This window comes from Syngnathus floridae, chromosome 2 (assembly GCF_059516105.1).
Source record: "Syngnathus floridae isolate MCC-2025c chromosome 2, RoL_Sflo_1.0, whole genome shotgun sequence".
Classification (NCBI taxonomy): Eukaryota; Metazoa; Chordata; class Actinopteri; order Syngnathiformes; family Syngnathidae; genus Syngnathus; species Syngnathus floridae.
Genome location: NC_142414.1, coordinates 24,466,154 through 24,479,453, shown reverse-complemented (window position 1 = coordinate 24,479,453; position 13,300 = coordinate 24,466,154). Strand labels below are relative to the sequence as shown.

General features: G+C 40.0%; 1 protein-coding gene across 6 annotated transcripts in view; it reads left to right on the top strand.

Annotated features, from left to right (window-relative positions):
• The first annotated feature begins 10,407 nt into the window (after positions 1 to 10,407).
• LOC148402712 (band 4.1-like protein 1) overlaps positions 10,408 to 13,300 on the top strand; it is a 31,790-nt gene continuing 28,897 nt past the window's right edge. For 4 of the 6 annotated variants that reach the window (XM_088368757.1, XM_088368756.1, XM_088368755.1 and 1 more), the window contains exon 1: positions 10,408 to 10,664. The gene's annotated coding sequence lies outside the window, so the exon portion shown is untranslated. The remainder of the gene's footprint in view (positions 10,665 to 13,300) is intronic. The other 2 variants (XM_088368759.1, XM_088368758.1) reach the window with 1 other exon arrangement.

Here is a 13,300-nt window from a genome sequence, read left to right as displayed (position 1 = left end):
CGAATGCATCAAATCAAACCGAATCATTAAAAAATATATTGAGATATGTATCGAGTTCTCTTTATTGGAGCAACATAGAAGAAATTGCCACATTCACAGTACAGCCTCAAATGTATATTAAATGACAATAAAAGTGACGATGTGCACGCAGGTGTGACTGGTTCTTCGTCTCTATTTGTGCCCTGCATCTGGCTGCTGAACAATTTAGTGTATAGTCTGCTTTTCACCCAACGTCTGCTGGGATAGGCTCCTGCATCCCCCGCGACGCCAAACAGGATAAGCAGTGTTGAAAATGGACGAATGAATGTTTTCAAAATATCATTGACTGTAGTCAGGCAGACAACCCTAAAGTAAGCGAGATTACAATACCCCTGCTAAATCAGACTATTTGAAGATACGAAAGACAGCTATCATAAATCAATGATAACTGAGCCAACTGTCTGTGTTCTGTCAGTGAGACATACTTGATCAAAGTACACTGTATTTACACACACGAATTTCTACCCAAACAACAGTCACACAGCAAAAGCTCAGAGGTACGTACATAGAAAATCATTCCAGGCTATACATGGTACATTAGAAGTACATAGACCATGGCCCGAGACGAATAAATAGGTAAAATGATTGCAGATGGCGGCCACTGGAGTCATGCCAATGAAGGTAGAGGGAGTCCAGGCCAATCCAAGCAGGATGTTGTGTCATATTTAATAGCAAGTAATGGGGCTCATTTGAATATAGGAAATCGAATATTACGAAGAGTTGCAGTCCAGATTCATCCTCAAAATCGTTCTAATATTACCCTGGGACAAATTTCAACAAAAGGGAAACTTTTATGTTAGGTAATCTTTGTCGGGGAACTGTCAGTGAACTTCTGACAGTCTAAACCCATAATTAGATTTTTGCTATTAATGTATACCGCTCATCTTGAGTAGACAAGATACTTATCTGGTATGAAGAAATAATATAATTAAAAACCAGGCCCAGTGAGGTATGTCTGGGAGAGTATCAAACAGAACCTTCACTTGAGAGCACGGCAAGCTCACCAGGTGTTTTGTTGTCTCTTTTTTTGTCATCTGCAAGCCTTTAACCTACCTCTGCACCCTTTGCATCCTCAGATGACTTTAGTATGCTGGACTTCCTAACGTGCCTCCACATGCAGCCATAAACAATTCTCATGCTCCTGTGACTCCTCTGAAAATAAATGAAGACCTATGGGTCATGGTGAAACGATTGACTCACGCAACAAAATTAATGCTCAAATGTTACCATTCCACCAAACATTTGAATGTTCAACAGAAGCAGCAGCATGAAGCACATCATGTTAAAGCAGACTGACTGTGAAACAAATTCAACAAATGGATCCAAGGTCAAGAACAAACATTTGATTTGATTTGATTTGATAACCGCTGATTTGTTTGGATTCTGAAACACACCCGATTCAAACAATCAGGATTGTTATCAGGCTCCTGCAGAGCTGCATGGCTGATGAGGTCATCATATGAATCATTCATTACAAGTTGTACTTAGGTAAAAATCACGTTTGAGTCTGATCAGATGAAAAAATATGTATTATGTATAGCATACGTGTAGCACTATACAGGATTTTTTTTGTTCTCGTAACTAAGTGTCATGCCAGGTTAGACACGCCCCGCACATGTTTTTCTCCTCAGAAAGGGTGTGAGGCTGACTGCATCCTTTGAGGTTCAACCAATGTATAACCCATCTTCCTTGGAATGTCTCGCTAAGTCTAGCGAAGGTCTACCCCGGAGCTTCAGTCTAAGGCCTGTGCAGAGAACACCAATAATATCATCTTCCATTCCCACAGTAAGTCCTGGGAAATATTTGTGCAAACAGCCTAACCAGCCAGGTTCATAGCCCCCACCGCAGCTTACCGTTTGTTGTTCCAGTTCAGCTTCATTTGACCTCGTACATTAGAGTCTAATGATTAGACATTCATTGAAAAGGGACTTGGGATGCACCTGTGGCAATCATTTAAGGGTCTTAAACTATAACCTTTGTGAATTTTCAGAGGATTGTCTGTGCACAGGGAGCTCATGTGTTTTCTTTTTTCACCCTTGTTTTTCACATTTTCTTTTATAGTTTTAAGTCATGAACATGTTTCATTTCGTTTACATTATAAGCAAGAGAAATACACTTCAATAACAGTCTACATTTATTCTTCAATTTGGTTTTGTTGTTATTGAGCCTCTTCCAGAAATGACTTTCTTCTGTAACATGGTCTTCCATTTGGGACTGCTGGTATCAAGTTTGTAACAACAAGTGTCCATGTGGTTATAGCATCATAATCTTGAGGCAACATCTTAAAATTGTACTAATATCTCAAGGTTTTCATTAGATACGTGATAATGATGACTTCTTCATGTTTTTCACTATTTTTCTTTAGAGGGAACTTTGTCATGTTTTCATTTAATTTAATACTCTTTTTTTTTTTTTTTACCATAAGCCAATGCTTTAGCTGGTGTGCTGACACTGTATGAATATTGTTTATAACAATATAGGTTAATGCATTTTTGTTTTGCTACCTTCACTAGTTTAGAGGGGGCAGCACAGTAACGCACTGATTGCATGTCCGCCTCACAGTTCAGAGGGTTCGGATTCGATTCCACCTCCGGCCCTCCTTGTGTGGAGTATTCCATTGCTGTGCCTGCGTGGGTTTTCTCCGAGGACTCCAGTTTCCTTTCACATTCCAAAAACATGCATGGTAGGCCGATTGAGCACTCCAAATTGCCCATAGGTGTGCATGCGAGTGCGGATGGTTGTTCGTCTCTGTGTGCTCTGCGATTGGCAACCGGTGCAGGGTGTCCACTGCCTACTGCCCGATGAGTGCTAGGATAGGCCCCAGCATGCCCGCGACCCCTGTGGATGCATGAATAGTAGTGTAGAGCCCCATCCTGTGCTATAATTTCATATGTTGAAGATATGCAGTATTTTCCAACCTATCGGTGTTTTCTCTTTGGGAATTGTTTGCTGTCAAGCATCCTGCTATTAACATAATAATAAAAAAAATCGTCTGAAACACATACTTTAGTCAAACTCAATTAAATCAAGTGTGTGTGGTGGTCATAAAGCCATGAACTATGTAAGTTATGCCAACATAGACTGCTGTATTGTTGTTAATATGCATGATGAATGGCCTGTCATAATGCAATTCGAGGGATGCACTTTGACTGACGCACATTGAGGAGTTGGAGTGAAGCACAAAAGAGTATAAATCACAATTATTGGCTGCAGTACATTTTTAAATGCCTAAAATTTCCCGAATTTCCCAAAATAAATACAGGTGATGCTGAATGAGTAATAAAAACAAAAGAAAGAAAAGGAAGAAGAAAAGGTTATAACAACAGGTACAAGTGAAATGGCAGTTTATGAAATGTATTGGTCCTTAACAACCTATTGGTTGTCTGGTTTAGATTTAACACAAAATATTTAGCCCTTAAATCAGTTGGGGGGGGGGGCAATCAAGCATAATAGGAACAAAAATTGCCGTTGACAAACGTTGACGTTTCTGACAAAGCTCAAAACTATGCAACACATTTCCCACATATTGCTCCTCTTATTTATTTATTTGTTGTGTTATTTATTCATTATTTATTCAGCACGCTTTTGTTATACTTGTTTACTTGTTTGTCTGTTGTGAGCCATGGAGGGTCAAACAAAGACTCCTATCTGGAACATCCAACTACACTAGTAAATATATCATTGCCACGTCAATGGTTATTTGTTTCCATTACCATCATAAATAGAAATCATTGTATTTGCTTCTTAATCTCAGTTTTACTAATACTTTTGCTGCACCTTTGACTTCCACTTGTGTGTGTGTGTGTGTGGGGGGGGGGGTTGCTTCAGTCATAATACTTTAAAGGTTGTTGTCATTCGGGAAAAATCCATTTTTAAGCTGTGGAATAAAGAATTGCTCTTGACGGGGTCAGGATTGTTCTCAACACTTTCTGATGAAACGCTGCAGAAAGACGCCTTCAGTAAAGTGAGTCCCAGCCCAATGAATCTATATAGTTATCTCAATAGCAGCGCCTGCGAGGAGGTGGGGCACCTTAGATCTTGTCCCAGTCAGTCGGTGAGGAATCCAGGCAGTAACTACCAAACCAGTCCAAACAGTTTAAATGTGAAGGCGGAATAAGTTACATTTTAGCAAGTTTTATATCCTTTAATCAAACAATAAAACGATACAGAGTTAAACAAGTCAGGTGTTAAGCCCACAGTCAAATGCCATGTCACAGACTGTGAAGTGCCAGTGCACAACAAGCAAATTATGCAGAATATGTGACGCGACATGCACTGATCCCCGCAGGCATTTCATAAAAGGTGCAGACAAGCCTGTTCAGATAGGTGTGAATCCAACAGCTGCAACAAAAACTAACGAGTACAAACATTTCATTATTACTTCACTTGTTTTTCACTCTCGATTAGGAAAGCATTTCTGTGGTTTTGATGTAAATATTTTTGGAGTGCATGAGTAATTCGCAGTCTCTTGCACAACACATTTCAAAAACCAATGTGGGATCTAGGTAAAATGAAGTGGATACACGTCATCTTATTTGATCAGAAAACTGACAAACCTTTTACCCTAATAAAACACTCCATTACACGGCAGTAGAAAATTGTAGCCTCTAGCTTACCCCGTCTGCAGCTCAGTCAGCCGGTCTAGGCTCAGGTCATCTACGACCCTAATGAGGACTTGAGGACAAAACATAATAGAAAATGGATGGACAGGCACACACAGAGCTGTTTCATGGGAAACTTCCAGGATTCCTGCTGTCCTTTAAATCCTCCCAAAATAATACATGCTATATGACTAATGGCAAGTGACACCACAAAAAGAAACAGGACATCCAAAGAATACATACCACTGTAAGATTGCACAACCACTAATTGTGAGTTGTAATTCAAACACCGAAATAACTGCGCCTTGTACTCATTTTTTGCTTTACAAAACATGGCAGTAGCACCATTATTAAAAAGCTCACTGAAAGAAAAGGTTACTGCTTTGCTTAGAGCAGTCCTACTCAAATAGTGAGGCGGGCTCCCCTGGGGGGCCTGACCTCGATGGCAGGGGTGGGGGTGTGTGACCTCACGGAACATGTTCATTTGAGTAAAATGGTATGCAGAGGTGTACTCATTACAATTTTATAAACATATGATACTATTTATAGTCACAGATGAGAATTGGGGGGGCATCACAGAAAATAATTGAGAAGCACTGGGTTAGAGTAAGATAAAGCCTTTTGTCAGCCTGCACAAAGAACTGATAAAACATGTGCCTTAGTTCTAAGCCTATGAAATGTAAAGACCAAAAGACAAAATGAAAAGTAAAATGTATACACGCATTTTAAAATAAATAATAAAAGGGAATGACAGATGCATCTTTGATTTAATAACAGAATTACTCACCTTGGAAACATGTCCACAACTAGTTGCAAAATTACTTCATGTTTATGAGCTTGTGACCTGCTCTTGACGATGTTTTTGAGTAACACATTGGCCTGAAAACTGAAAACCGAGTCGTAACATATTAACGTCATTTTAATCTTGATTTACTTACAAATTATCTTCATGATCAACAAAAAGCATTTCTGAAAATGCTTTTATTGTCTGTTGTACTAATCTTTGCAAGCAGAACCAAGCAGCCTGCCGCAGCCCACGATTGGCAAAGAGATGATGAGACCCAGCCCGCTGAGTGATGTAAAAAAGGAAACGCCCAAATGCTAGCCGGAACATGTACAGTTGCCGGCGGGATCCTGCACCTGCTACAGGCAAAAATGCAAGCAAAATTGTGCCTGCTGTTTCAATACACTTACTGTCCAGATGCTGAGAGGCAGGACTGGCTTAATTGCATTAGACAGACCGAAAAATGGACTGATTTCAGGAAGACAAGATATACTGAGAAGTAAATTTGTGGTATAATTCTGGATCCTTGGGGTATTATGTCGAGGTTTTTGTATATTACGTTTTTTGCATGTTGCCAACATGTTATCCATACCCCTGCTGTTTCAAATTGTGAAAAAAAAGTGCACATACCAATGTAGGGAAAAGTCCTATTAGGCCAACTAAAGAGTGGATTCATTTTTTTACATTTTACATTTATATTTTGGTGTTATTATTGCCTGGTGTTGACACAGTAGCAAATGTCGTCTCAGGTATGCAATAAATGTAAACACGGATATATGGGGTATGGTCACTTGGAATCAACAGTACTGTACATATAAGCAAAACATTCTTTCTGTTTTGGATATGGGGAAAACATCTATGTGGAAAATTTATTTAATAGTGTTTCAAACAAAACCAGTTTTGCAAAGTGCAATACATCCCTGCATCCTACATGGATTGTAACATCCAGGGCACTCTCTTCACATATGCCCATCAAAATTAGAGGGGAAAAACACACAGATTTCATGCATTCAAACTTTGCCAGATGACATTCCATCTTTAAAGCCTTGAGATGGTTCATAAAATTGAGAAGAAATGCATGCTGGCCTTTACTTTGATCAATAAGACAATCCAAGTATTAATAAAAATCCTCAGGACAGTGCTACAACAAAGTTATTCAACCGAGTAGACAGATACGGTACATATTTGTATTAACCCCTACAAAATACAGAACCAACTGTTCTACCAACATATACACCTACATGACCTTGAAAATAGTTGAATTACTTCCATCTGTTTTGAAATAAACTGGGAAAAAAGTAATCCAAAACACTAGCCAGTCAATGGTTTTATCAACTTGCAAGCGCATGAATGAATTGATGAAGTTGCCTCAGGACAACAGTTATTGCATGACTAATAAAAGAAACAAATAGCTTTACATGTTTACCATTTCTTTTATTTATACATTCCACCAAGAGGTTTGTTATGATTCTGTGTTACAGTATGTGCAAGAGTTCCCAGACATGACTCATGAGAACCAATGAGAGACAATAAGCCCCGCAAAATTTGCTTTAAACAGACCCGTATCAGAAGATGCCACAAGCCGCCCAAGCATTCATCTTTTTTTGCACAGAACCAAATAAAAACAGTTTTTTTTTAAAATAGTACATGTTACAGTATGTGCAGTAGCTCCACTTCAGCACAAGGACAGAGTAGCAGAACGAGCTCCGTTGACACGGAACTTCTGCACTTGGTGTTCAATGGCATTGCCAAATGTTTCTGCAGGAATTATTTCTCAAATGTACAATGCTGAGAAAAGGTATCAGCCCGCTTCTTAGTTCTCCCACTTTAATACTTAAGATCATCAAACAAATGTAAATATCAGACAAAATAATCTAAGTAAACATTATTGGTGATATTATATATTAATTTATTATTTATTTATTTAACAATAAACTAATTTGTTGTAAAATATTTTTTGATGCTTGTGGAAACGTTACAGGCTTTCATAATAATACAACATCATAATTACCGAGGACTTACTATATTAAACGTAGCCTGCATTTCATTCATTGTTGTATGCTGTTCTTTATTGTTTGCTCTTTACATGAATGGACCATGCATTCCGTTCAGCCTTTTGGGTTTGACTTCCTTCGGAACGGTACTTAAAAGGAACCTTTACATTCCTCCACTGGTTTCATGTTACGTAATCAAGCCAAAGGGTTTGGTGGACCCTTTGTGGGGGGGTTTCAGTCCATCAGATATGCTGACAATATCCTGCAGCTGTGCTCCCTCGTATGTTACAACAATGTTTTGGTTGCGTGATCAAAAGTATTATCTGTGAAGCCTATTAATTCTATCCAGTAGAACAGAATTGGCAGTCGGAGGGCCTCGCAAACTTAATGGCTACACAAAACTATATATTTTTTATTTTTTTATAACCCCCCCATGCAGTCTTCAGAAAAAATCGATCTACATTTCCCACAAAAAATAGGGGAAATTGGGATAAAATATAATCCCTGAAAACATCTGAGAAAGTCCAAAATATGAAAAATGTGCAGGGTTGGATTCTGGCTCCAATCTTCCTGTGTGGAGTTTGCATGCACATGTCTTTGTGGGTTTGCTTCAGGTGTTCCGGTTTTCTCCTAAATTCCAAGCATATACATAGTAGGCCGATAGACCTCTCCAAATTTTTAGTAGGTGTGACTCTGAGTGTGAATGGTTGTTTGTCTATGTGTGCCTTGTGATTGGCTGGTGACCACTTCAGGGTGTACCCCACCTACTACACAAAGTCAGCTGGGATAGGGTCCAGCATGCCCGCTGGATTGATGGATGGATGGATGGATGGATGGATGGATGGATGGATGGATGGATGGATGGATGGATGGATGGATGGATGGATGGATGGATGGATGGATGGATGGATGGATGGATGGATGGATGGACGGACGGACGGACGGACGGACAGACAGACGGACAAACAAGCTGATGGACGAACTGACGGACAGATGACGGTGACAAATATTTGCAAAGGAATAAAAACACACTACAGTGATCACATTAACACTGAGGGATGTGCAGGAAAACAGGTACATAGTACCAACAAATATATATTTACAGGCAGGCTCCAGGGTAAGTCAATAGGTCTATGGCTGTACAAACTAGTCATCACTGTTGCCTCTGTCACTCAGATTTGACATTTCTCCAACAAAGTCAGCACAGAGTCAGAATAAAAAAGAATGATATAAATATAAATGATAAATACTTATCTCACGTCAGTTACAATAAGAGGCAGGCAATACTGTGAGACCACAAAGGGAGGGGATCAAGCGGGGCTTCTTATCTGTAGGAACTTGTACCTTCACGCAGGCATCATGATGGTAACAAATCTTCCTAGAAACATTTGGCACTGCAAACAGAAAAAGACATTAACTCAGGGAATGCATTGGATGACAGGAAACAAGGGAACTTTTCACCAACCTGTGTGTTGACGGTGACGGCTTGTGACTGCCACCATGTGGACGCATTTTACAACCCCTCTCTGGTGTGTTCTGGCAACACAACAATTTTAAGATGAATCATGGAGTTGCAGTCACATGCATGCAGGCCTCACAAGTTTTTCAATCAACAGATGGGATGAATACAAACACATTCAGTAGCAGTGTGTTACAATTTGAAAAGCTTCCCAATACAAAATCCTTTTGGAACTGTCACCCTCATCCACTGAGCTATGACAAAGAAACTATTTGGGTCCAAACTTTCCCAGGTTGAATTCCAAATTTAAGGGCCTTAGATGATTCAGAAATAAAATCAGATGGATAAAATAAAAGGTTATGAACCTGAATATGTAGACACAATAGATATTTTCATTATCCAGTGGGACAATCAAACAGTCTACCAATCTAAAAAATATATAATAATTTTGAACGAGTAAACAGTCATGACCTGGGTCAGTCATGAAAATAGATAAATGCAAGACACATGCCGGTACTGTCAAATTTCAGCACAAGAGTTCACTAACAAACATTTATGAAAAGTTGCCTCTGAACAGGTGTTTTTGCATGACTCAAGGAATGAACAAATTTAAATGTTGGTATTTTTCATACGTTCACCAAAGAGTTTATCTTTTATCCGTACATATAAGTATAAAGTACACTGAATATGAAGAATCACCGATAAGAATTGACAAACAAACATAACCGAATCAGAGCCCAAATAAGCCATTCTTTGTTTTTGGTATGAATGTTTTTATGTATAGTTGGTCCAAATTACATTTGAATTGGTTCCTATCGCTTGAAAAATTATATAATCCAGTACACAAGAAAAATTTTTTTGCTGACAAGCAAAATTAAATAAAATTAAATAAAAGGTTTTGAGAAACGAGTTGTTCTCTGTATATTCAACCCTGTACCACAGGGACATTGGATTTGACCCCATCTGCTGCATACATATTTTTTTTCCAAATAGCTGTGACTTTCACTCATGGACTTCATCACACTCGCACTTAATCACAAAACATGGCTCATGCAGCAGACACATAATTCCCAATCATTTATTAGGATATTTTCCATTATGGTGAAGTCAGGTGCTGGAGTGATATCATGTCAAGCTACAGTAAAAATAAAAAATAAAAAATAAAAAAAATACCGAGATGGCATTTTTGTATCTTCTCAGCAAGAATTTCCCCTATTGTTTACTGCCAACTGTAGCTTTTATCTGCAAACCAAATGCCTAAGATAGGGTAAGCTAAATGGGTTTCGGTTGTTAATTGACAGCAGTTCGGGTTTCATTTGGAACCAGTTCACGTGAAATCAAACTGCGTGGGAGGGCATACGTTTTGCTGATTTATGCAATACGTATATCATTTGAAAAGTTTTGATTGAATTTGTACAGGCTGTATTTTATTTGTTGCTATGCCAACTATATTTCCAGGCTTTGCGCGCGAAATGTAAAAATAGCTTAGGTTAAAAAAAAAAAAAAAAGAGAGAAAAAACGTAAAGGTGAAACGACGACGTGATGCTGCGTGGCAAATGCTGAGTGGCGCTCACGCGCATAACGCGCAACGTTAGGAGTTCCCCTCTCTTCCTCCCCCTCCTCGGGTCGGCGAAATCTTTCTCGCCGGCTTGTGGTTGCTTGCTGTCCCCGCCTGCAGGGCTACATCTCCCCGGGCAGAAGAAGGCGCTGGGCGGGGCGGCGGTCAGCATACGACCTGCTTCCTCCATGATCCGCATCCGGTATTGACGCCCGGCACCACCACACAGGTACGACTTGCGAGTTGACTGCATTTGTTTTGTGCGCTAGCTGAACAGGTGCATGCTGCGTTTGGCTGCCTGTATATGGCATTTCAGGGCCAGCTGCATTGCAGCCGGACAAAGGCACCGCTTTGTCTCTTTTGCAAAGAGACAGAGGGCGTTGACACGTTTAATGCACCCACTATTTGTTGTGCGTCACCTCGTACTGGTGTATATGTAATCAGAGCATCTTTCTATCTCATGCATATTAGGCCCAGTGTGCAGAAGCTGGAAGCAGGTGCACCTTTCTTTTCCTAGCATCTCCGCTCTCCTCCACCTCCATTATCATCCCGAGACGAATCATTTATTTCTCAATCGTGCCGCCACAGGCTTTGAAGCCGAAGATGATCATGTAATGAGCTCATTGAAGATGGTGTCTGTATTGTCGCGGGTGTGGCAGAGGGGGCAGGCGTGGGCTCCTCACAGACACCAGGTCTGTGCACGCTGTGCGTTGTGTGCAAGTGGAAGCCGGAGAAGTGACTGCTGGTCTAGTGAAGCAACACGTTTATTGCAGATTAAAGGGGAATGCTGGTTGAAATGAAATCAGTTTGCCGCCATTAAAATCAATGCATTCGTGTTCAATGTCTTGGTGATAGTCCATATGTTTCCATAGGTACGTTTATGGCAACAAATAAGGCTCTTAGAATTTTTTTTTTTAGGAAAAATATCATGGCACCACACAACCAAACAAAAGTATGGTGGCCTATAAGTATACTGGCTGCAATTACGATTACAGTAATCCCTCGTTTTAACTTTAATAATCAATACAAATTACGTACTATATAGTGTGCCTTTGCGGCCTGACTCGGCTCTGTAGTGTCTTTTTCTTCTGAAGCCATAACACAATGCACTGTGAAAAAAATTCGTCAAGCAGCGAGGCCGTGAAAGGCGGACTGTGATATAGCGAGGGATTACTGTACTATAGATTACTATTTACGTAACATCTAATATAGAAAAACAATAATTTATTTCCTCTTAGCCATTTCATTATGTTTTTGGCTCAATAATACTCAGATACTCTACTGTTTATTACAAATTACTTTATATTTAGTTTGCCATTTTTTACGTTAAGCAGCTACGTTTTTACGTTAGCTGTCACCAGTACTTTGCAGTCATGCTGGCAGTGAAAACAAATAAAATGGTTTGAAGGAAGAGAGCTTACTAAAAATAAAATGTGGACACGAGTCTAAGTTTAGCCATCAAAGTGTCTATTTTCTGTAGGACAATGTTAGAAAATTTAGAGATTTTTTTTAACAACACCTCTGGATTTGTTGGAATAGGAACGTCAAGAGTCTCTGTTTTTGTTCATTGTCTGCACACTGTGGATGTTCTTGTGGGCCAAAGGCGGCAAGCAGTACGTCTTCTGACTTCATGGAGGCAAAGGCGTGGAGGGGGCAAATTAGATCAACAGTACATGCATCTGTCCACTCATGCGTCCCCGAATATCTAATCATCTCCTCCCATCTCAGTCTATCTGATGTGCATTTAAGTAATGAGGCTCTCGTAAGATGTTTTGCATGCCTTTTTGTTTTTGAAACAGAAATAATATTCATTTGCATGACTGTTTAACAGGCTGTTGCCAAGTCGGTTGCCTATGGGACGTACTTTACAATAATGAAGTTTCATTCTGCATGAGGATCGCATTATGACACAAAAATATGTCTTAACTTAGACTCCCCAGTTTAAAAAAATTATCCAGCATCTGTAGAAGCAGACAAGCAGTCAATAAAACCTCCTGTCAGTGTGTTCTCAGAGAACCACGCCAAGGGTAATGCTCGGGTCCCATGCAGCTGCGTGCATCATTCATCATGCACACTCGTGAACAATTTCCCCCTTGAGAAGTATTGAAGAGTCGTTCTTTGAATGACTTATAACAGCGTATTGATGCACAGCCAAGTGGTGTGGCCACAGCCAACCACCAGATGAAGACATGGAATAGAAATGACAAGAATTTTTAAAAGGTGGATTCAAGATGGGTGTCACGACTCATCTCCGGTCGTTCTATTATGTGTATATGTTGTCATGGTTTCTGTGTCTGATCACAATCAATGTAATAATCACAGTTACCTGCCTCTCGTTACCTGTCGCGTATTTAAGTCCTGTCTGCGTGTCACTCCCCTGTCGGATTGTTCTTGTCTCTTTGTCGTTCTGTCCTGTCTCGTCTCCCGTCTAGTCTCTTTACCTTTGTCTTAGTCAGTTAGTCGGTTTCTGTTCGTCTGTCGGTTCCCCCTGTCACTCTGCCCCCACAGTTTATGTTAGTTTCCCGATTCCTGTTGGTTTGTTCCCCTCATCCTCCCTTCCAACTTCCTTTTCCCTCAATAAACCCTGGTCCAAGCTGCATTTGGTCGCCCCGCCCCATTCCCGAATGCGAAAATGGGAGCATGTAATAAAATGTCCTTTATTCCCCCACATGGATAACCGAGCAAAGTACGCATGACATAGACTGTTCTGGTATCTCTCTTCTTAGACATTTTTAAAGTTATGACTTTATGGTTATCCCTCTGTTTTGACTTGTAAGCAGCGACTCATAGGAGTCGTAGACCAGCGCACATATGCTCGGGCTTATAAAAAATGGTGCATTTTGATTTTGTGCCAATGCATGCTTA